Source organism: Sebastes fasciatus, chromosome 5 (genome assembly GCF_043250625.1).
Source record: "Sebastes fasciatus isolate fSebFas1 chromosome 5, fSebFas1.pri, whole genome shotgun sequence".
Classification (NCBI taxonomy): Eukaryota; Metazoa; Chordata; class Actinopteri; order Perciformes; family Sebastidae; genus Sebastes; species Sebastes fasciatus.
The window spans coordinates 22,283,211-22,304,097 of record NC_133799.1 but is presented as its reverse complement, the minus strand read 5'-3'; the positions used below and the strand labels follow the sequence as shown (position 1 = coordinate 22,304,097).

General features: G+C 40.1%; 1 protein-coding gene across 4 annotated transcripts in view; it reads left to right on the top strand.

Moving 5' to 3' along the window:
* lingo3a (leucine rich repeat and Ig domain containing 3a) overlaps positions 1 to 20,887 on the top strand; it is an 80,393-nt gene that overhangs the window by 3,663 nt on the left and 55,843 nt on the right. For 3 of the 4 annotated variants that reach the window (XM_074635812.1, XM_074635815.1, XM_074635814.1), the window contains exon 2: positions 3,616 to 3,712. The exons of the other annotated variant lie outside the window; for it this stretch is intronic. The gene's annotated coding sequence lies outside the window, so the exon portion shown is untranslated. The remainder of the gene's footprint in view (positions 1 to 3,615; positions 3,713 to 20,887) is intronic. 4 annotated transcript variants of the gene reach the window in all.

The following is a 20,887-nucleotide window of genomic DNA, read 5'->3' as shown; positions in this document are numbered from 1 at the left end:
GTGACGAGTTGGGAGTGAGAATGTGTTTGTGAAACATACACTTCCAGTTATGTGGACAGACTTTATTGGACAGGAGCTAAACGACAAACTGATCCATATTTCTTAAAAGCAGAGTGTGGAGAATTGCTTCGACATACGGACGGAGAATAAATATTTTCGTACCAGATTTAATTAAGCCTGTGACTCAGAAAATACGTGGAATAAAAATGAAGTTTAAATTGACATTTGCACCAGAGAATGCCTTTAAGCTTGTTAGTCCAGCACAGGAGTTTAACTTCTGAAGTCCCTCCAAACTAATCAACTGGGATGACTCACGTTCACCTGATCTGTTGGTGTCTTAATCATGAATACTGAGCAGCAGCAGCAGCAGCAGCACTGTAAGCTGCTTTGGATGAGACCGTCTGCCACATTCTGCAGCAGATGTAAATGTGAAAATACTTAATATCTGAATTTATATTGAACACTTCCAGATAGCTGAATCTTAGCTTAGCTAGATAGCTTATCAAGTGTTTCTTATTTACAAAATCTTTGTGATTTAACATAAAAGATGGAATTGCTCTATATGTGGTAGGAGTATACAAAGAAGTAGTATAGAAGTATTAACAGTAAAGTATGTTTTGATTAAGTATTGATGAATATATTGATAAACTGTGACATGTTATTCAATGTAGGTGGTATAATATGCCTTAAACTGTACCATGAAGCACTTCAAAGTATAGAAAATGCATAACATGTCACAAGTATGTTGAGTAAAGTAAGTGAGTGAGTAAAGTATAAAATATTCTAACCAGGAAATATAAAGTGTCAAGTGTCAGCACCTCAGAGCCGTGCTGACAGTAGGTTCAGCTGTTGAATAAAGACACTTTGGCACTTTAGTTTCCATCTTGTGTTATCTTCAACTGCAGCAGAGGTCGTGCCTGCAAACGTGCTCATAGCTTCTAAATTTCGATCTCTCAGCAGGTTTTAATCCCAAACAATCACTTCACCAGCTCATTTTGCTGAGTAACGGGCAATACTTTCACAAAGAGAGAGAGAACAAGACTTCAGCTGGAATTCAGGATTTTATTTTTTAAATCAGTTTACACAACCTCGTCGCATACTGAAGCTTTGTCGGACCCCTCGGCATCACTTTTTTGGTCGCAGTTAACATGTAATTAATGTTGTTAATTATACAACAACTCTTGCTTAGGTTCAGGCAACAAAACCACTTAGTTAGGTTTAGGAAAAAACAACATGGTTGAGCTTAAAATTACTACGTTTTTACAGTGAAAATGTGACTTGACGCTGTGAACACGGGACACAAACGAACAGCAACAGTATGCGACGAACCGGGCTTTCAACTAACTCTAATGTAAACCCACCTGTGGCATTATTTGACGGCTGGAGAAAGTGACGTAGTATTGATAGCGTGAGAGTCTGCTCAGGGCAAGACTTTCAACCAGGAGACCGCTGTTGGTGTCCCGTGGGAAACTAAAAGTAACGTTGACTTATTTGTCACTTCACTCTTTATTGTCGGTATCGTCAGTCCCGTGAGTCACGTGAGTCGCTAATCAGTGACGTTAACGTCAACCACAACCGTTTCCTAACCCTAAAACTAAGTGGTTGTGTTGCCTGAACCCTAACTTCCTGTGAGAAAGGAAGTTTATTTTGAAAGGACACTATGCATGCAACGAGCGTATATTGGAACGCCCTCCTTGGTCCGTCGAAAAGTAACGTAAGAGGGGTACCCTGTGCGTTGGTCTCCGATGCCGAGTGGCGGTATTTGACGTTTTTTTTAATCTTTTAATGATTTTGAAAAGGTTATGCATGCTTTTATCACCACACGTCTTGATTATTGTAATGCACTTTACATTGCTGTTAGCCAAGCGTCTTTGTCTCGCCTGCAGCTTGTTCAGAACGCGGCAGCTCGTCTTTTAACTGGCACACGTAAACATGAGCACATCTCCCCTATTCTGGCTTCACTTCATTGGCTCCCTTTGTGTTTTAGGATTGATTTTAAGATTTTATTATTAATATATAAATCGTTAAATGGGCATGCTCCAACTTATCTCTCAGACCTTTTAAAACCACATCTTTTATCAAGGACACTCAGATCCACTGAGCAGTTGCTTCTGACTGTCACGAGGTCTAGGTTGAAGCTCAGGGGTGACCGAGCCTTTTCAGTTGCAGCTCCAAAGCACTGGAACACTTTGCCTCCATAATTGTACTGCACTTTGGTCAACTTTTGTTCTTTTTAAATGTGCTCTATAAATAAATTTGGATTGGATTGATGAGTTGGGAGTGAGAATGTGTTGGCCCTTTGTGTCCCTTTCGCTCTTTAAACTACCACAGCTCTTTCCCTGTGCGTTTACTGTTACTGCGGATGGGTTTACATTGTAGTTAATGGAAAGCCCGGCCCAGGCGACGTGGTGGTTTACACTCACATGTTCCTTATTCACAGCAGAAATGTACAAAGTGGAGTTGTTGGTCAGAACGTGTTTAGTTTTGAATTTAATTTCATGTTTGGGGTGGTGAAGCGAGTGGACCGTCTTTGGCCACTCGCGCAACAGCTACATGCAGTTTCTACAGTGTGACTGGTAACTTCCTCAGTCGACCATATCGGTTCCTCGAGTGACGATGGGAAGGCAGCTGCTTCCTCTGACCCTGCCATCAGGGCACCCACCTGTTCACATATTGTGTGTAGACAGAAGAATTTCATTTATGAGATCACTTTGATCTTCTCAACTCCGATCATTCACCAACATGCAAGCAAGATTGGTGTATTTATTATCACCAGCAGTTTGCTGCCATTCAAATGTCCTGCTTTTCAGAACAAGAAGCATAAATGCATTAAATTGCTGACAACATTATGCCAGAGTTAAATACCTGTTTTTGACTTACTAGCACAGCAGATTGTGATGATGATGATGATGATGATGCATTATCCTGAGTGAACTGGGAATGGAAAGCATTGAGGTAGTAGCTACATGAGTCTCAATAGCTCTTGACTTAAATTGTCCATCTATTAGTTTGCAATGATGAAAAACAGGAAGGCAGTGGTGGAAGAAGTATTCAGCAATACCGAAGTGTAAATAAGTAGCACAAATAAATAAGTAGCACACAAGTGTCAGTGTTATACTGTTATGTATTATTGATTTGTGAATACTGAAGCATTAAATTAGGCTATAAGTAGCATTTTAATGTTGCAGCTGGTCGAGATGGAGAAAATTCGTACTACTTTGTTATGCTGCTTGGTAGTTTAATAATTAATAATACATCCTATTCCATAAAGTGGTCATATATTTTGTATGTAAAAGCTTAAAGCCCCTGCACACCCATTAGTCCACTCACACAGGCGTTTTTCACGTATGTTGCCTAGTTAGACCTCTTGTCAGGACAGTGTGCACATGAACTGTACTTAATTGTGCATCTGGTGATTTTGTTGTACTTTTTGGGCGGTAAACTCCACCATGTTATCATTATTATGAGTACAGTGTTTGATGAAATAGCTTCCCTGTGTGGCCGTAATTATTACTTTTATCAGTAACAAGTAGGCTATAGAGTAAGGGATTACAATTCAGTATTTACATTACAGTTATTATACCCAGTAACACTCTGTTACTTTGACAATTTCAGGGTCGTCTTGTCCACTGTCTGTCTTAACGGGAGTTTGATGGACGGGAGCGGCACACAACGGTTATTCTCTACTAAAAGAAGACAAATGCGACTTCAGGTAGGTAACTCCTATGTTGGTTCATTTATATATTGTGTTTTACTTAGCTGGCTTGTTAGCCATTAGCAATACTACATTCAGGTATCAGCTGGTTTTGTTCAGAGTTGTAGAGAGTGTGAATCCTGCTGCTGTTTCAATGTGAGGATGGGACTGATGTCTCTGTAAGCCAGCTGTTAATAGTCGGTAACTATGGTAACCTCCACAACTGTCAACTGACTGCTCATTAAAACACAATATCTGATGTCAGAATATAATTAATTCTGCAGTTGAGTGATTAGTAAAGTAATGTAGGCTACTGTAGTTCATGACTTTTTCAATGAGTCATTATTTACAGCTGTTAAATAAATGGAGTGAAGTAAAACATTACAGTATTTGCCTCTGTGGTGGAAAGTACATACATTTACTCAAGAAAGTTAATGTAGGCCTACTAGGCTACTTAACAAATTTTAGTATATTATTTCCATTTCATGTGACTTTATAGGCTACTTCTACTCCATTACATATTCAGAGGAAAATATTGTAGGCTACTTCACGTTATCTGACGGCTTTAGGTACTAGTTGCTTTAAAAACGAATAAACTCAGAAAAAAAAGTTTGGAAATTTGTGTTTGATCAATTATTTCTCTGTTGTTACAATGCTAATTGGCATTGTATTTTACATCGTCGGAAAGCCTGTTTATTTACCTTTACAATGATGTCCAACTTGTAAGGATCGTGCATTTGTGGGATGAGCAGCACAGCTGATTATGTGGGTAGCGCCCAAGTAAAATTTGCCAAAATGCTCTGCCAATACTAAACAGTGTATTCTCCTGTTGGTGCTGACTCTTGTTTTGAGTTGTTTGGTGGATTGGATGATTGAACTCTCCATCAGTAACAAGGAACAAACAAGACATATTGGCTATTTTACACTTTATTCATTTAATACACCATCAGGAGCCTCAGTAGTGGTGGAAGATCAAGTCAATACCAACAGGAGTATACACTGTTTAGCATCGGCAGACGATTTTGGCAAATTTTACTTGGGCGCTACCCACATAATCAGCTGTGCTGCTCATCCCACAAATGCATGATCCTTACAAGTTGTACATTATTGTGAAGGTACATAAACAGGCTTTCCAACGATGTAAAATACAATGCCAATGAGCATTGTAACAACAGAGAAATAATCCACCAAACACAAATTTCCAAACTTTTTTTCCTGAGTTTATATAAAACATATGAAGAACTTAAAATACGATGCATTGTATAAGACTAAACTACCCAACGGTATATTAGATAATTTGACAATTATTTAAAAAGAAATGACTAGCAACTGTTTTGATAACTATCAATTGTTAGTAGCCTTAGAAGAAATAATTTTTCATTCAAAAAAACATTTCATTGTTTCAACTTCTCAAATGTGAGGATTTGCTGCTCTTTCTTGTCTTAAACTGCAGTAAACTGAATAATTATGAGGTTTGGACTGTTGGTTGGAAAAAACTAATTTTTAAGATGTCACTTTGAGTTCTGTTTAATTGTGATGGGAATTTCTCTCTTTTTTCGTATGTTTTACAAACCAGATAATTAATGGATCGATCAAGAAAATAATCAGAAGATGAATCCATATGGAAAATAATCATTAGTTTGAGCCATCTATATAATAGTAATAGTAAAAATGAGCTGCAACTCAAGCAGCTATACGAATAAAGCGCTGTAAATATTGGCTACTGAGTTAATTCCCACTGTTGGAGAATGTAAATACTGTATACTGTTGGTAACTGTGAATGCTGAGCACACAAAGGCAGTGAGAGACAGCAGAGTGTGAGGGCAGCTACAATATAAAAAGAATTAGATGTGATATTGGGGACCAACACAAGGAAAAGCTTTTGTGATTACGGGATTACGAGACAACATTGGAGGAACATGTTTCATTCAGAGGTGTGAAAAGTAACGTTGATCCCTGTCGTCTCTGCTCAGTTTGACAGTGAGCATCTAGTGCGGGGACCAGCTGGTTCTTTGATGTGATTTATTTTTTTTTGGATGTCTTACATATTTTACATCACACCAGAGTGTTTTTAGGCCAGCGATATTCTCCTAAATCCCCCACTTTCCTGTTCCCTCTGATTACTGTCTGTGACAGCAAAGAGACTTAAGCGCTCCAATTACCAGCTGTCCAATTAACCCGTATCTGTCTGCTGTTTCTTCTTGTTGTTGTTGTGGTGAAACTGTGTCTCTTACATGAGTAGAGTTTGTGTCGGTGATGCTGGTTGCAGAATGTAGGACAGTAAATAAAAGGATGGGGGTGCTGTGATGGGGAAGAGGCTGAAGGATCCACTGCAGAGGATTTTACCAGAGCTTCAGATTTTCTGGCTTATGAAAACAGTATTTATTTTGCGGTTATATAACCTGATGTATCTTGCAGAAATTACACATTCTTGTTGTAGCTCTCTCTGCATCTCCTCGACACCGAGGTTGTCTCGGAACGTTGTTCTCTGTGGTTTCGCTGTCTGCTACCGTTTTGTTTGTCATTATGTTTTTCCCCGCAGCTCTGTGTAGTCCTGCACTTTTTGAGAATGTGCCAAGCACAGCTGAGTGACAGTAGTGATAACATGCAGTGAATGTTAAGCTTCCTCTTAGTCACAGGGAGACCTCTCACACACACACACACACACACACACACACACACACACACACACACACACACACACATACACACACAGACAGACAGCGAGTGAGTCAAATCCTAAACCTGCATCTTTGATGTGCCCACTGGCACTAATGAGATTTGTCATCTTTTCCAACAGAATGACTGCAGTCATTGTTCGGTGTTCGCGTGTATCCCCACATGCAGACACACACACACACACACACACACACACACACACACACACACGCTGATAAGAATTAAAGGTGCATGCTCCCTAGCTGCAGCCTTAGTGTCTGCAGCTTGTTTGACTTCCAATCAGTGATTCAGCTCATTTCAAACATGAATTTCCCTCGTGGCTGCAGAGCAAACAGTGACTATGTTTACATGCACACTAATATTCCAAACATGACAATATTCTGAATTTAATACGGGTCATGTAAACAGCATATTCCATTTTGGGATTTACATATCATTACTACATACATAATGTATATATATATATACATATACTTCTAATGCATTAATGCAACTTGCATTTTTAGGTCGTAGAGGGCTCAGTTTTAAAGCTAGAGTGAAGATACTGGCATCATAAGACAGAAAATCTAGAAAAATTGTAGAAAACCTAATGAATCCATTGGTGCCAACCATGTCATACTAGCTTGCCACGAAGGAGGCTAAATAACGCTCCAAACTTAGGCTGCATTATGGTGAGGAAAAACTGGCATGGCCATTTTCAAAGGGGTCCCTTGACCTCTGACCTCAAGATATGTGAATGAAAATGGGTTCTATGGGTACCCACGAGTCTCCCCTTTACAGACATGCCCACTTTATGATAATCACATGCAGTTTGGGGGCAAGTCATAGTCAAGTCAGCACACTGACACACTGACAGCTGTTGTTGCCTGTTGGGCTTGTTATGATTTGAGCATATTTTTTATGCTAAATGCAGTACCTGTGAGGGTTTCTGGACAATATTTGTCATTGTTTTGTGTCATTAATTGATTTCCAATAATAAATATGTACATATATTTGCTCACTCTCATCTTGATAAGAGTATTAAATACCCTTTAAGGTACATTTTGAACAGATAAAAAAATTGCAATTAATCGCAATTAACTATGGATAATCATGAGATTAATCCCGATTAAATATTTTAATCGATTGACAGCTCTAGTTTTTTTGAAAGTTTTCCACTGGTGCTGGAGTTGTTGGACTCTTTCATTTCTTCAACCACCTTCTTGAAAAGGTTGGAGTTGCGATATTTGCATATATCCAAAAACCTGTTGATATTCAAGTCTTTCATAATGTTTAAAAGTAGGTGCGTCTCCTTCTTTTCTTTCGGTCATGCAAAAACCCCAATTGAGATGCATATTCTGAATGTGCTGTTTATATGTCCAAATAATGCTCCTAAAACCTGAATAATATCGGCATATCCCATGTGTCTTAATCGGAAAATGCTCCATTCGGAAAAGGCCTAATTCAGAATATCCAAAAGGACTATGCTGTTTACATTACCCGTATCAAATTCCCAATATTGTCATATTCATAATAATAGTGTGCATGTAAATGCTGTCAGTGACACAGGACAAAGACCGCCTTGATTTTGAGTTGAATAGATGAATACAGGGTGAAATGGAGACAAAAAGGTACAGGTACGAGCAGCACGCTGTGTGTTATCGATTTAAGTGGTATATTAATGTTTCCCTCAGACCTCCTCAGGCTCCTGTCGGTGTTGATGATATCTGTGATTGGTGAGTCAACAGGAAATTAAACCTCAGAGGTAACACCTCATAGCCTCACCAGCACTTCAAGGCTGAGACAACTCGAAGGGGCCACAGAAAATAACATTTCCACACCGGCGTGCTCTTTTTTTGTGACATATTTCTTAAGAAACCCTACTGTCTGGAGACCCCAGCGTTTAATAGGTTTTCATTTCTCCTCACCTTGGCTGTCTGGCTGCTGGTTATTGGCCACAGTGAGTTTATACCTCCGATCCTTCAGAAGGTTTTTCAGCTGTGTGATTGATTTGACTGTGAAAGACTATGAAGGGCAATAGCCTGTTTGGCCTCTTCATTGCCCGCGCACTGATGGAGCTTTAGAAAAGAACCTCGGTGTTATTTGAATTTGAAATGAGAACAGAAGTGAGGCACGACGCACAAAAAGACTAAAGCATCCAGAGTGAGCAGAGACTTGTCAGGGGTGAGTGTGCGCTTTTTAAAAACTGGCTCGCAGAGAGAGAGAGAGAGGGAGATATGCAGCGATTGAGAGTGGCGTCAGAGTAGCTTTGTAGCATTAGTAGCAGGAACAGAACCTGGCAACTGTAGATGTGCTACTTGGCTCCAGCCTCCTTACATAACATAAAAAGCAGGAGGAGAGTAGCCAGAGGCCTGCGAGCACGGCTGATGAACTGCCGGGCACGGAGCGCTCCTCTGATACCTGGAGGCACCAAAGCGCAGGCCACTTGACAGGTCTAAAAATAGGCAGGAGACGAGAACAATGTGGTGACAGAGAGAGCGAGTGGGAGTACAACGGAAACACCTTTTTTTGGTCTTTATTGCCATCTCTGTGAAGTGTACTCGGGGGCCAAAGAAGAGCCTTTTGTGTGGCTTTGATAGTAGCTGGAAATAATTTCCTGTTGACTCATGAAGCTGAGTTTAGTTTGTCGCAGCGCCCCGCTGTGATGCCTTCTATTTGCACCTTTAGTGGTTGCATAACTTTTGATTTATAGGGGTGGACTTCCCGTCTTTTTCCACTCTGTAATCCCCCTAAACTCTTCCCCCTCGCTTCCTGACATTTCGTACTGATGTTTGTGTGTGCATTGCAGCGCTGAGCTTAACTCTGCCTGCCACCCATCCTAATCTGCTCTCCTGGCCTCAGAGCTAACAAGCTTAAAGAAAAAACAGAGCAGTGGTCAGCAAGAAAAATCAGCCTGGCTGTCACGGATATTTTCACCCTGCAGTTGACCATCGGTGCTGAAACGTGTGCGTGGGATGCAAATGAGGAGGTGCATGTGTGTCTAACCCAGTGGGCTACCTCTGGGGTCTGAGAGGTGAAGCCAATGCAGAAGTAAATAGGGATGTTAATAATTAACTATTTAACCGACCTTTTACCGATTAATGCTATCGGTTAAACGACTAAAAAACATATACAAAATCAAATAAAAAAGCTGAGCAAAACTCAGAAGTGTGGCTTGTCACTTAAGGGAGAATAGCTTGTCCACCTTAAGGTCTGAGGCGACGTTGCAGGATACCGACAAATTCACCGACAAATGATCCCGGCACACACTGCGCTGCTACATTCACAGCTATAACAGCACCGACAACCCCACACTCATCGCTGCCACACAATCACGGTCTTTCGGACACTCGCTAACGTTACACCGGGCTGACAGACCGTATGTGTGTGACAACGGCAAGCACGAAACCACCAGCAACGCTACAGCTGCGAACGTAGCACATGCACACACACGGTCTGTCGGACACTCGCTAACTTTACTCTGACCACCTCGCAGCTAAACTAAATGATGCGGTGGAGACTTTTACTGGAAAAGTGGCTGCATGTATCCTCGACAATACACGCAGCGTCGTAGCTGCTACAGTAACTCTCCCGGTCGGGTGAACTGGGGACTCAGTTGTCTGTTTTGCACATGCACTGCAGCTGGCACGGGGAATAATCGGTTAACGAGGGTCGATTATCGGTCAGGAAATTCAAAATTGGCATCCCTAGCCTAAAACTTGCATTCTTACTAACAGCCAACAGGGTGCGACTCCTCTGGTTGCAAAAAGTAGTCTGATTGTATAGAAGTTTATGAGAAAATGAGCCTACTTCTCACTTGATTTATTACCTCAGTAAACATTGTAAACATGAGTTTATGGTCTCAATCGCTAGTTTCAAGTCTTTTCAATACAGCATGATGTTCATTTGGTAATTTATGGTCCCATTTAGAGTCAAATAGACCATAAAGCAGGGGATGCTTTAGGGCTTGGCTACCATGTGATTGACAGGTTGCTTCCACAGCGTTTTCCCGTCTGGGAGTTGACCCTCTTGTGTCATTTCTGGTTGCAAATACCAGGACGGCGACAGCCAAATACCAAGACGGCGACGGACAAAATGCCGAACTGGTGGCTTCAAAACGGCAGTCCACAAACCAATGGGTGACCTCACAGTGACCTCTTATATGCAGTCTTTGGTTCAAGAATACTTTTCCTATTGCACAAGACATTCTGCATATAAATATAGCTACATATATCAGCTGCAGCAGTACATTGTGTTATAAGTTATAAGCAGAACATCAGAGGCCAAAGAGAGAACATGATCTCTCCGCTCTCTATAAGTAATTTAAAAAATCCAATTTCTGAAATGTACACTTACTGATAACTTCTTTTTTTTTTTTTCACTTCAGCAAAGCCAGAGCATGGAAAATATCTCCTTTTGTGTTCATCTAATTGGTTTTTATTGTATCTTTTTCGTGGTTCATTCGCTTGTAGCATGTGCAGTGATTAGGATTCCTCTTCTTGTCTGAGCCGTTAAAACCGGCTGGAAACCACAGCAAAGAGAAACATAACCCCAGAGCTTTCTAATCCACCCACTATCCTCTGCTCTGACTCCATCTGCATACGATGTGGGAGGCTATTGTGTGAACTGCCTGATCTGATGCCACATTAAATATGGACAACGCACACACACACCTCACACACATAACCACTTATCATTTAATAAAGGTACCAGAAGTATAATCAAATGAAAAGGAGCAGGGAGAGATTTCTACATGTTTTTGCGCAATTTACAATCTGTTTTGTACTGCCGGCAGTTCATTGTTCTCTGGGTAGATCTGCAGTAAAATGTTTCCTAACGAAATAAAAAGCTTTTGTTGTTATTGCACATGTGCAACAAATATGGCTAGAGGCTGAAGATAGCACTTTGGGGATGTTGATGTAGTGTAATATAGTTTGGGGACAATAATTCTGCTAGCTTTTAATTTGATGCAGCATGCTTTTCTCAATGAGCTTACATAAATGTGGTAGAAAGCTCAGCGGAGTCTTTATGAGCAATTGTTGCCTCCAGCTGCGTGCAAAAACTCTGCGTTAATGTCTGATTTTGTATGTGCATTTATATATCACGCTTGACCTCACCGATTCAAGTATGAGCCACAAAAATGCCAGAAAGTTGTGACAAAAATACGGCTTTACTCTCCAGCTCCCCCCCCCCCCTCACTAACACTAAGCACTCTGATGATTTCTAACTTACTGCTCAATATCACTATGACCAAGCTCCCATAATCCCCTCTGACACGTTCCACAGGCTGCATATTTTAACATCAGAGTTGAAGTTATTTTTGTCTGGGCTAAGAGGTTGCAGAGTGTGACATCACATCACATCTGCAGCTGAGATTCTCTGAAAGAGGAAAACACAGATTCACGAGCAATGAAGGAATGCATTATGATCCGCATTTAGCTTGTGAGTTTTCACCGCCATGCATTAAGAAATCCATATATTTTCGTTGGCTTATCCGGCCTCCTGCTGGTGTTAAGCAGTTTAAAAGTATCTCACTCTTAGGGTGTTTTTTTGTAGTAAAGGTGGAAATGAGCTGCAGCAGAGCGAGGCTCAGTAATCCTGCCCTCTGCGCCTTCCAGCCACACACTCCTTATTTACTCCTGACAGCTTCAAATTGAAACTGTGATCACATTTTCCACACTGTTCCTCTGCCACGCTCACTTTTAGAGGCGACCAGCCTTTACACACTGAAGGTTTTTTTTCCCCCTCTTGTTTCTCTCCCTGTCTCTCCCTCCTGATATCTCTCTTTCTCCCGTCTCGCCGCATGCCAGGCTGGCTTCCTTCCTTCAGGGATTCATCAATAGCTGACCGACCCTGACATCGTTTTTGTTTTCCGTGAGTCCTCCAGCCTCTCTCTCTCTGTCTCTCTCTCTGGATTGAACAGTCCATTTGTTAAGACTGAAGATAAAAAAAAAGACAGATTGGATTTGAGATTGGATTAGGAGAACAGAGAAGGGGAAGAGGTGGATTAATCAAGGCCAGTGTGTTTCTCTGGGTGACAGCTACAGACAGTTCTGTCATTACCGTCTGATAAGATGGGAGCAAAGGCTCCTGCCTGGCGAGTAAATATAGGCTGTTTGTCTGAACTCTCTCTCTCTTCTTGTTTGTACTTCAGCGATAGTAGATTTATCTGAGGATTGCCTCCAGGAAGAAGCACATACAGAGTCATTGTATGAGAGTCGGCTAAAACCTGCAGGAACTCTCTCTCAGTTCAACCTTTTAGATTTAATTCAGTTAGTTTTACTGGCATGGTTGCACATAATTCAACTTGTAGACTCCAGTGGTACACAGTAAGAGTGGATAATACATTAAATCCATAGACTGGAACAGATGGCTCTGTCTGAGCACACACACACACACTTAAAGGGCAAAGACATCTAAATCCCCAAATGAGCTAAAAAGTAATCAATAGCTCCCTCCCTCTTGTTTACTCACTGAATAACCGTCTCGATACACTCCAAACACACACATTCAAGCTTAAACTCACACATACAAAATGTCACTGGTGTCTATTCACATCCTCCCTGTTAAATGGATGACTGAGGGCCCACCTATAGCCTGCAGCCAGAGCGTATACATACACAGCGTAGCCGTGACAGCCAGGCACTTTGTTTGAGTCCTGGCTCTGTGCCCAGACTCGCTCTACCGTGATGTTGTGGGCAGCACATCGAGCGCTTGGCTGGACTTCACATTGCTCGTTAGCCGCCCCAGTGCCACACAGGCCAGCAAGCAGAGAGGAACATGGGAACCCATGCCCGGGCCCAAATGGACTGCAGGACTCCTCTTCTGCTCGTGTGCTCCCATATCGTTATTGCTCACTAGGGATGTCACAAGAACTGATACTTAGGTACCAAGTTGATGACAAAATTCTGAAAACGTGACTTCTCTGCAATACCGCAGGTACCATAGGTACCGTAGGTACGGGGGATCAGGGCTCGAGACTAACCTCACCCCGTCGTCCCAGGGACAATAGAAATTTTCCCTGATAATGCTACGTTGTGAACAACCAATCCATGTTGAAATCGGCAGGAGGAGAGTTAGTTAACGTTGGCTGTTAGCAGCCGGTGGGCAGCACAGTGCTGCTTGGCTAAATAACGGAGCCAAAGAACACACTTTATATTGCCAAGAAAAGAAAGTCAATTGTTCGTTCCATTGTAATGTCAGCGCCCAGCAGCAGATCTACGCTTCCGCCATTTTCGACTGAAAGCGACTACCATATGCCAGTAAAACGTCTGCCTAAAAAGTGCCGAACAAAAGTAAAACAAAATTATTTATATTCTATTGTCATATTCTACCGAAATGGCCTGTGGTGAACAATAACATTTTATGTATATAATAACCATTTTCAGTACAAAATGGCAGCAGCAGCTGTTGTCAAAAAACATCGGAGTTTCGTCTCTTTGCTTCTATACTCTTTGACGGCAACAGAGGCTGCATTGAGTTACATTATGATGCATTCAGGCTCTATTCAGTAAATGGGTACTGGGCAAAGGTGAATTATAATATGATGTGTTCAAATATAATTTTGTTTTTGGTGATAATCATCAGGAATTAATAATAAATTCGCAAAAACCAGTGCGCAAACATTAATAAAGGAGTGTAGGTTGAAGTGCTTTGGATTTATTGTTTTGTTTTTGTTTTTTACCTTGGTATTGAATTGGGTATCGAGAATCGTGGAATTTCACTGATATTGGTATCTATTACTAAATTTCTTATTAAATTAAATTAAATTAAATTAAATTAAATTAAAATAAAACAAAAAGACATGTTTCTAAAAGATTAGATGGGGAACGATCAGTATCATCAGTATCTCTCGATAGCAGGTAGAATGAACGCATAGTCTTTTGTTTTGATAGGACCCTTTTTCCACCAAACTAGTGCGTATATGCAGGCTTTTTAAACACGGGAAAACCTGCTAAAATAGGTGATCGACTCCATTGCCCATTGCCAGTAGACAAGTAACCTTTCTGTTTTTCTTTCTTCTGGTATTTCACATTTGACGTCACGAACACGCGCCTGAAAACAGGACTAGCAAAGAGTGAAGATATTACGGTGGCTACTTCTTTTTTTGTATCTGTTACTTATTCAGTCTCTCTTTCAAACTCTCAAACCAGAGTTGGTGATTGTTGGAACATTGGAAAGACTAACAACAACAGTTCTGATGAGTTTTATTTTGTTTTCTGTCGAGTAAAGAAAGAAGTGTTTTTTGCAACAATCAGCGACGTAAAATGACTGTTTCTGTCAATGGAGTCTGGTGGCACATGTAACGGCTGTTTCTTTTCACATCTAACTCTGTGAATTAAGGGTTTATTTCGACCAAACTAAAGTTGGTGATGTTGGAACAGTGGAAAGATTAACAAAGACGCTTTCGATGAGTTTAATTTTGTTTCTGTCGAGTTTGAATGAAGTGTGTTTCGATGATCTGCGAGGTAAAATTGCTGTTGTCTGACTGGAGTCTGGTGGCTTTGAGGAGAGTATAATAATTGTAGGTTTTGTACATTAATACATTATAATAATTGTCGAAATCCCTGTTGATTTTATTCAGTATATCTTCACCTCAACGTGCGCATCTTGCCGGAAAAGGGGCGAAAATTAGCGTGCCCACCCGGATGTCATGTTTCCATCACTGCAGATAAATACCCGTGACTGCTGCAGAGTCATTTGTCCCGGGAATGAATGCTGATTGTAACCTTTCCCACTAAAGACAAAAGCCAGATGTTAGTGGGTGTTGGTGTATTTCTTGTCCAGTGGGAAACGGCTCTTTAGAGTGTGTATGTTACTGTAGAGGTGTAAATCTCAGTGGAAGTCATGTACATCTTGTGTGTCAGCGAGAGCAGATGGTACAAATATAACACAATAACACAGAGATGAATATGCATTAGCAGAGGCCAGGCATCTCAATTTCACTTCAGTTAAAAGAAATGTGAGGTTATCAAGCCAGATGTATCCGAGGCAAAATGAGCATGTGGAAAAAGATGACTTGATTTGCAATTAGTGATAAAGTCCCCATGAAATGAAAAATACATTTTACCAGTTTTAATCCTGTGTTAATTGTTCATTTATCTCTTGTTACATGAATCAATCAATCAATCAAACAAACTTTATTTATATAGCACCTTTCAAACAAGACAAATGCAGTTCAAAGTGCTGTACAGACGATTGACAAAAATATAGTGTTAAAAATGTATTTAGAGACTAATGCACACCAAAACAACAAATATAAAATTTGAATAAGAAAGCAATAAGAGATGGGTATTTAAGATAATAAAAGATAAATAAAATACAAGGAAATAAAAATAACAATAAAAATAAATAAATACAAATTATGAAACTACACAAAATAAGCAGATTGTATTAAAATAATAGAATTTTAATAAAATAAAATAGAATAAAGGAGATAATAATGATCAGCAATAAAAAAAGTTGATTAAATAAAATAGAGTAAAATAAACACTATAATGATGATGATAAATAAAATAAGTATTAAAAATATAAAAAACATAACATTTTAACACTAGACAAGGCAGCTTTATTTGTATTGCACATTTCAGCAACAGGGCAATTCAGAGTGCTTTACACAAACATTCAAGAACATTGCGACAAAGTGCAAAAGAACATTAAGACATAATTAAAACAGTCATAAAAACGTTAAAGCAGCAGCAAACAAGAAAGTTTTAAGCTTTGATTTAAAAGAACTAAGAGAACTAAGAATTCATTAATTTTTAGCGGCCCAATCAAATCCAAATTATTTGATTTAAATCCCTCTTGTAACTGTACACCGCTCAAAAATTCTACTTCACTGTGAGATACGTCACAATACAGCATATAGAGACGCTCTAACTTCCCTTTCATGGGGACTTTAAAGGCTGTTTTCTTTGCCAACTTCAACTTTTAACATTCAATAACTGTCAGCAGTGAGAAACAGAGACTGCACTGCTGAAATGTCAAGCTTGTTGCTTTAATAATGACACAGGCTCGTGTTGCCAAAATAACCATTGTGTCATGCTCACGCCGCAAATGTGCATGTCAAATAAAGAAAGAAGCAATTAAAGGCGACTCCCGGTGACAATACCTCGTTTAAACTTCATAAGCATTTTGTTGTAATTTCCCCCGTGTATAAGCAAAATACCATCCTGTCTCTATATGGCCGTGCTTTGTGGATCCAAGAGTGAGATTAAGATGAACGCTCTACCCCTTTTTGATTTGATATGATCCATGACTTCATGTAGCTTGGAAATGAACATCCAGCTGTGCATTGTCTGTGAGATGTGTGTAAAGTCAGCGTGATGCAGTTTCCTCTGCAGATAATGCATCTTATTTGTTCACGGTCTTTCATAGCGATGCAATAATCCGAGCCATTTTTAAATGCCACGGCCGTCTGCTCAGACTTGTTTGTGTGAGAGAGATAGAGAAAGAAAGAGACACAAGGATGATGATGAAAACTGGACTGGACAAATAGTTTTTGACGTGACATTGTATAATTAAATATAATTTGGTTTGCTCTTCACTCGGGCTGTTTATTTATTCTGTTGCATACATGATCTTAACATTCCTGCAGCTTACTGTATGTTGCTTCCTCCTCCTCTTCCTCCTCCTCCTCTTCCTCCTTCGCCTCGCTCTCTTTATTTCTGCCAACCTCAGCTTCAATGAGGCACGAATCCGTGACTGATTCTCACCTGCACCTTCATTTGCTGCCTCAGCTTGTTAGGGGCTAAAAGCCTTATATGATGGATAATCTCAGCTGTTGTGTATTATCCTTGAGTTGCGGTCATGTTTTTTTTTGTGTACTATATCATTTTGGTTTCCCACAACAGTACAACCTTTCTATAGGTTATTGCTCACAATAATCAATAGATCCATAGGATACAAATGAAAATAGAACAAAAATAGAAAAAGAAATGTTTCCAAGAATAAAAAGATTAGCTGGGGAACGTATCATCATTATCTCTGGAGGGCAGGTAGGATGGACGCAGCAACGGGGTCCTCATTCCGCGTGTCATAAGTAAGCATTTTAGCCTTTTTGCGTGTCATTCGTACACCACACAGATGTCTGCAGTTAGATTTAGGCAACAGAATCACTTAGTTAGGTTAAGGGAAAAACATTATGGGTGGGCTTCAAATAAGAAAGTAAACTAAGTCAAATACATACGGAAACAATGTAACACAACTACGGAAAATACGTCACACACGTCACTAAAAAAACACGTGAAAATCGTCACATGACAAACGTCGCTGACGTAAATTTCAAAATAAAATGCCAGTCTCAAACAAGTTTGGTTAAAAGTTCGGTGTGTGTTGGATCCATCCACTTCTCCTCCCGCCTACCATAGGCGGTCTTTCTTGCTTTTTATACTACGTCACAAGCTCTTACTGTAGCATTTATAGAGTGCTGCAGGGATGACGTATTTTTGTATGCCAACCAGGAAGTTAGCATCGCCCTGATTCCCTCGACAAAAAGCCAATGGGATTTTTCCATTGGGTTTTGGATTATTGCAGAAAATAAGTTCTGTGGTAAACAAATGTTTATGTTACTTACACGTTTTGTTCAGCAAGATAATCTCCACAAATGAACACCACTTATATGATTTTTGGAGTGTGAATGCAATCGTCAGAAGTAAAAAGCTAACGTTAGTCTATAAACTACATCACCGTTACATGAGCGCGAGTATAAACAACGAGGCTGTAAAGGCGGACGAGTCGGCCACTACCGCCTCTTTTAAGACACTTCAAGGCTTCAAAATTCACAAGTGGAGTATTTACTGACGTATTTTATGTCGTAGAACAAAACTTACAGACGAGGGAACCAGAAGTGCTAAAATTCAAACTCATTTCCGTGTTTTAGGACTCATTCCTGTAGCATATATGCATTTCCATTGCAGTCAATACAGGATACATGGTGTACAAATGACACGCTGGAATCAAGAAAGGCGTTCTTATTGCATGTTAAGTGCTTTGCACATTATCGCAGCATTCATAAGCCTTTTCATGCGAGCAGGCTGATTTTTTCCTCTTCAGTGTGATGACTAATTTCCAGCTCAGCGTCTCCCTCTTTAAACTAACACTTCAGTATACCTCTCCCTCACCCTCTCTTACATACATATACCATCCCTACATTTTGTTTAAAATTAAACATTCATTTAACTTAACTACGACTGTGTGATAAATAATTGCTGTGATCTAATTAGCTAACCCAGCAGGGGAATTTACTCTCATCTACAGGGTTTGGTTAAGTCCCGAAGCCTCGACTTAATTAATGAATTCATACGCTTCCTCATATACTATGAACAGCATTCACACCTGCTACTTTCTTATCGCCACGAGGCAACAATCAATTATTTAACATTTCATTGAAGCTGCCTGCGTGGCTCTGGATCTGTCAAGCTCAGCTCGCCGTCCCGCTGTCAGCTACACAGACTTGTGCACTTATGCAGGAAGAAATTAAATACTATATTTGTACGTCTGTGTTTAATCAGAGATCTGTCACAAATGTGTCCTCGTGTCACTCTTGGTTCCTCTCTCCCTGCTGTCGCTGTGGGTGTCTATATGCCCCGTGTGTCCCTGACATTGGCAGGAAGCTGCTGGGGTTATTCATGTGACGCAGTGATGTGTGCAGACTTGGAGAGATATTCCACTTCCCTTTTGGGAGGCGTTGACCCTCAACACTAGAGGCCGGAGACCGTCTCTCAAGTGCAGCGCCGACCTCTCACTGTAACACGGCTGACATTGACCCAGAAACACGCAGCTTGCAGTCAGATTTATTCCACTATTTTGTGTGTGTGTGTTGTAGTGAAGAAGAGTGTGGGCAGTTTCATCCTTAAGGGGTTGAACATTTTTTATTTCCCATCCCTGCAGGCTGAACTGTAGCGAGCGATGTGATGGACAGAAAATGTGAAAGTGGGTTAGACAGATATATCTGCTCTCTCAGTGTGTTACTAAATCTATTATTAAAATAGACTTATTACTAATTGAATTTTGGCTGTTCGTGGTTGCCCAACTTCAATAAAATGGAGCAACAGAAAAGAGAAGAGAGAAGTTAATTTGCATGGCTTTCAGTTGGGAATGAAGTTTCATGTAAGGAAATAAGGGCTGTATAACAGGGTTTTCCTACTGTGCTTTTCTTTAAGGTGAAAAGAAACCAACTAGAGTTGATTATTTATGGTGTTTTAGTTTTGGAAGTACAGTCTAAAATCAGGTATTTGAAAAAAGTATTGTATTGAACTGGTTTTGGAAAACAGTTAGAGTAGCCCTACGCTTATATTGTACTGTTATATCAGTTATGAAGATGTTCCATTCAAGTTTCCATTGATCGTCTTTTACATCATAAGAACTTTTTTAATAAAGAAAAGATGGTCTTCACTAAATTGCAGAAAATCATAATCGCCTGGAAGCCAAATTGGTCCATTCACAGTGACCACATGGAAGTAACTGTTCTTCAGAGGTGCAGTTTTTATATAATCCTAAATCGACTCAGTAATATTTAAGACAAGTACAACTAGTTGAAGACATTCTTCTACTTTTTTTTTTTATCCTAGTTTTATTATAAACAATGTAAATGTAAATTAATTTGAATTTGTTTTATATATTTTTCCGTCTAAAACCCATTGTGCATATCTTGTTCTTGTTCGGGTCAAATTGATCACTATTAGCGGATGATTATTATAACCAAATTTTTGTTGTTGTGCATCATTTCTCATGCAGATTACCTTCTAATTAACATTTGTATATTTATTACATGAAGTTATGAAATGGACCGCTTTGCTATTTACTGGCTCGTTGAAGATTCTTCTGCCTTTTCCCTCACCGAGGATGAGGCTTTGCCTTTTTTTGGCCGGCTCTGCAGCACGAGCCCCTTTGCCGGTAGGTGGAGGGAGACGGGCGCCGGTCTGCATGTGTGCTGCAGAGCCGGTTGAGGATCGGCAAAGTTTCACTCTGGGGGCATTGCGTGACCAGGCATTATCAATCCACTTAATGAGGGCGAATAAACCACAGGTGCTTTCCATGGGCACATTAATTTTTTATTCAGAGAAATTCCTTTTCCCGTCATGATTTCAATGTGCACGCAGCATCAGCCTCAGGTATCCAGCTGTAAAGCAGATGGTCCGTGAAGCAAAGTATCAAAGGAGTAAAGTAAAAATAAAAATAAAAATTCAACCGTTAGTCTAACATAGTTTTAAAATATTTTTCCATACGTTGTCATGTATGAAAAGACCCAAAATGAACACTGTAAGTGGATTACTTGATTACATAAGCAAATTATTCCCAAGCTTTATGATCCATATAAGCTGTAACCGTGATCACTATAAGAGGTTTCCACTGTGCCATGCACTACATACCCAATATGTGTACTATCGTAGCATGTACGCACTGAGCAGTAATTTATGTCTTCACTTCCTGAGAGCCTCCCTGCCAATTGGAGACGCGTAACCATGGTAACCCATGCCAACCTCATGTGACCAAACCAAAGTCTGAACTAATTTAAATATATATATTACACCT